Below are 4,906 nucleotides of genomic sequence, written 5' to 3'. Positions count from 1 at the left end.
GAATATACTTTTAAATCAAATTAATATAATTATTATAGCGTGAAATTTAATTTAAAACAAAAAAAGTTCTACGCCTCAGTACTCAGTTTGTATAAAACAATTAGCGCTTCGACAACTTTGAATCTAACCGTTTATCAACATAGTTGTTTCTTGGTAATGCATAAAATCATATTAGAACTTGAGTTTTTCCAAAGTATTCATAAAAAGAACTATAAGTTGAATCTAATGATAATATAAAATATTTATGTAACCCAAGTACAATCGTAAATAAACTTATAAAAATTTACACCATTTGCAGACAATCTAAAAAAATTACACGTCTTCTGAGCTACTTAGCTTATTTATGAAGTTTTTATTGTTTAAGCCAGTCACAGCAGTTTTATAGTATTTAAACTATTATTTATGTGTTAACTTGAAAACGTTTTTAAACGATAACAAATTTAAATATGTGCTAACTATTCAAGATGTTCAAAGTTAAAAAGTTGAAAAGCAAACTCGCTCAATGAGACCTATAAAGTCAGTCTGATTTGCATATTTGCTGAGTCAGCGAAAATGACGTTTTTATGTTATCTAAAATTTTAACTGTAAAAACTTTTATGATTTTTTGATGCATAAAAGTAAACAGGCTAAATCATTTATGTAACAAACTGCTATTTTACATTAATTGTCAATAAGAACTAAAAACTTAAATATTTATAAACTATTTTCTAATTATTTTTCAATATAAACTTTTTTGTGGTCGTAACTGTTTAATTTTGATTGTTTTGAAAACATTATTTATCTAAGCACTGAAGCTTACTGAGATATAGGAACTTTGTTTGTAAAAAATAAAGCTTCACTTTCAAATAACTGAAGTAATTTGTTTTAATAAGGTTTGATGTGTTTTAGTGTATTCCAATACCATTTGATAGGCTCTGTTCATTTAAAATACCTAAACTGAAAAAGAGAGTTTTTGCTGCTCAGTGAAGCATGTAACTACAATATGTTAATTATAGTTTAGATAATTAAACATTTTTTGACAATATAATAAATTCTTTCAAACAATATAAATAAGACTCAACTTTTAAAAACAATATATGTTTCATGCTTCTTTCGTCAGTTGTGTACCAAGGAATGAAAATAAAATTTAAATCTAGCTTATATAGTGAAAATGCAATCTACGTAATTAATGATAAAGCAAAGAGTAATTAACAATACATAGGTACTTCTAACTACAATGCAACTAAAAAAATATAAAACAGAGCAACAACTTATAAAACAACTTAAGATAACAACGAAACAGTATAATCAAAATCTTTATGTTTACACAATTTAGGTTTTTTTAGAGAATACAAATAGTCTCAAGTTTAATTAAATCAGAAATGTGAAAACAACTTTTAATAATTTTAAATCTTTTTAAATTATATTTACAGGCACGATTAAGGTTATTTACTAAGTTTCAGCAATAGCAGATCTTTATGAAGCAATTATTACTCTAATAAATTTAGTTTTCTTATTACTCATAGAAATTTCATCGATACTTTTTTGAATATGATCCTTTATACTTTTGCCAAATTGTCTTGAAGTCATCCCGACATAACTAGCTTCACAGAAGCAGTTAAACTGGTAAACTACCATATATTGTTTAAATTCTGCTATCGGATCTTTGCACCCAAGTCTAAACATTGGTTTGGATACGAAAATAACGATCGACTGTGCCAAATGATAAGTCCTACTTACTAATTTAGAGATATCTCTTTCTAAAGCTCCTGAGTTCTTATTGACATAAGGCAGTACTAAAGAAATCAAGTATTTCTCCGGCCCAGTTGGCTTTAATTTGTTTAAACTATTAAGATGTAAATTAATTGTTTTATTAACAAGTTCTTGTGGGTAGCCATTTTTATTTAGTATCAATTTTATCTGTTTTATATCATCAGCAAATAATTCTCTTGAACAGATTTTATGTGCTCGATAGCAGAGCGTTCTTATTAAATATCATTAAATAAAACATATTCCAAAAAGTATCGATGAATTTTGTATGAGTAATAAGAAAACTAAATCTATTAAAGTAATAAATGCTTCAAAAAGATCTGCTATTGCTGAACACTTAGTAAATAACCGTGATTGTGCTAGTAATTATAATTTAAAAAGATTCAAAATTATTAAAAATTGGTTTCACATTTCTGGTTTAATTAAACTTGAGGCTATTTGTATTTTTTTGAGAAAACCTAAGTTGTATAAACATTCTTACTTTTAACAAAAACTTAATATATGTTTTTACACTTAATTTTTTAAATTAAAGCTAAAAAGTTATTATTTTACTCCTCTAAAAAATTATTTAAAATATTTGCTTTTAAAAAAATTCTATAAAAATTGTACAGTTTTTGATTTATTATAAGTCATTGAAAATTGTTCAAAAAGTTTAAACTTGTATTTAATAAGTTATTTTCAAAGATTACTTAAGTTTGTCTTGATTTTTGCTAATAAGAAAAATTAAGCTTAGTTTTAAGTTTTTTTTAATTTACAATAGTTTGTTTTTAATTATTGTACAGCTTTTTCATTAATAAAATTCCATATACAGAATATCCTTAAAAAACACATTTTTATAAAAAAGTTATGTTGTAAGGTCTCTTAATACGAGATGTATTTGAAGAATGAAAAGGTTTTGTTAATTTATAATAGCAATTATCATATTTCTAAAATTTAAAGTGCATAATTTGAACCCGTATAACGTTAAAATTTTAGAATTCTTCAAAACAAACGTATAAATAAAAATATTTAGAAAAAAAAAACATGAAATTACTAGGAAAAACAGTTAAAAAAAAGTTTTTTTAAGAGCATAGTTAATCGGATAACTAAAAAATAATCACCTAGTACGTATTTTAATTAAAAAAAATTTTGTAAGTATTATGTATTAGACTTATTGTAATACAATTAAAAACAAACAGACATGAATTATATTCAACAAAATCATATATTTTTAATGAATTTTCTCTTATAATATGCTTTTTACTCTTTTTAGTATAGTTTAAGTTTTCCTTGCTACATAAAGTGTAGTAAATTTAATGTTACTAACAAAGACTGCAAACAACTTTATTGAATAGACAATTAAGTTATAAAATAATAATAAAAAAAGGTTTTTAGTATGTAGTTTAAGAGCAAATTTAGAAAAGATTAAAATAAAAAAAACCTAGAATCGTTATAAGACAAAAACATGGAATCAAAAACGTAAATAAAGTAAATAAACAAAGCTGCTAAATCAACTACTTCGAATAATTGTTAATTAAAAATTAAAATTTTATTTTAATGCTTTACAAAACCTTATTAGATAAAAATTTCTAGAGTTGCGAAATTGAGCACTTAAAAATTTAATATTTTGTCTAAACATTTAGTTCTTCCTACTTCTAAATTTTTAAGCTAACATGTTTTAAACTAAACAATAAACGTTTAAATAAATTAAAAAACACAAAACAGTAAAACTTTTTCTATTAACAAAATTAAAAAACCTGAAAAGCCTTAATTTTTCAAATAACAATTAAATTTAAAAATTAACCAATTTAGTTAATAAAAATGTTGTATATTCGTTAATTAGTATAAATTTAGAGTTAAACATTTAATTTAGCACAGTTAATTAATCAGTATGTTGCGAACAACTAAGTTTAAAAACTAGCATTCATATGCATATAATTTTAAACAATAACATTTTGACCTACTTAAACAAAAATAACTAGTTCTAAGTTATTTTAAGATTAATTATAAATATTAACAATATCAAAATTATAGTTAAAAACATTAAAGTTAAAGAAAACAATTTTGTGCACAATGATATTAAAATAAAAAAACTATAGAAGTACCAAAAAAACCCAAATATAAAAATTTGTGATCAAGTTATATAAAAAGCTTTGTGGTTATATATGAAGAAATTATAATTTTTATTGTTTATCAATTTTAAGTATCATTTACTATATAATTAATCTTCAAGTAAACAATACTAAATGTTAACTATTGTCAATAAGTTTGGTAAAACCATTACAAATAAAATAAAAGCTTGAACAAGTGCTACACTTCCAATAAGTTTTAAAGTGTGTTATGTAAACTGTTCTTTTTAAACTTTCTGCAAAAAAACACAATCAACGACATCTGTGGCGTTTCATGTATAAAAATTATTAAACTTAGACGAATTTAGTACATTTTTTTCTGCACTTTGTAAACCTTTTCTTCTGAAAAATTCTTACTTTGAAGCGATCAAGTATAAAAGTTTGGAGTAAAAAGGTAACTACAACTCTTATACGCCTACTCTAAAACTTATTCATTGTTGTTTTTAATGTTGTTAAAATCTTTTATTGTTTTTTTTTATAGCTACTTCTTTTGCAAAAATTTCAAATGAAAACGACTTTTGAGTAGGCGGAGTAAAAACTTCTAATTTGATAGAACCTCTGATATCATTTTTATATTACTGTTCAAAAAGTCTCATTTCCTCAACATTAGTTAAATATTTAGAACAATCCTTTGAACTCAACTCACAACTTAACAACAAGCTCCAATCATACTGAAAGTTTATTTATTTGAACCTCAAAACTTACTTAGTCAGATAACCATTAATTTACTTTTAATTAGCACAACTAAAAACTCGGTAGTTTAAAAAACTGTTGTTTGAAGCTCTAAAGCTTATTTAAACTGATTTATATTACTCAAAATAAAAAACAATAAAAAATATTGTTGTAGCTTTTTTATTTATTGACATCGGTTTTAAAGTCTTTTTCTCAACTCATTATTTGTTCATTCATTCTCGTTAAGTTCATCTTTAAGTAGAAAAAAACTGATTTGATTCACAAACTTGTAGAAAACAATTCAAAACTTTATGAGGGAATCTCAACCAATGTTGGCTGAATCATTAAAAAATAAAACATAACATTTTACCAAACGG

The sequence above is a fragment of the Thalia democratica genome, unplaced genomic scaffold (genome assembly GCF_965202585.1).
Source record: "Thalia democratica unplaced genomic scaffold, ktThaDemo2.hap1.1 HAP1_SCAFFOLD_1822, whole genome shotgun sequence".
Taxonomy (NCBI): domain Eukaryota; kingdom Metazoa; phylum Chordata; class Thaliacea; order Salpida; family Salpidae; genus Thalia; species Thalia democratica.
This window is presented reverse-complemented; position numbering follows the sequence as displayed.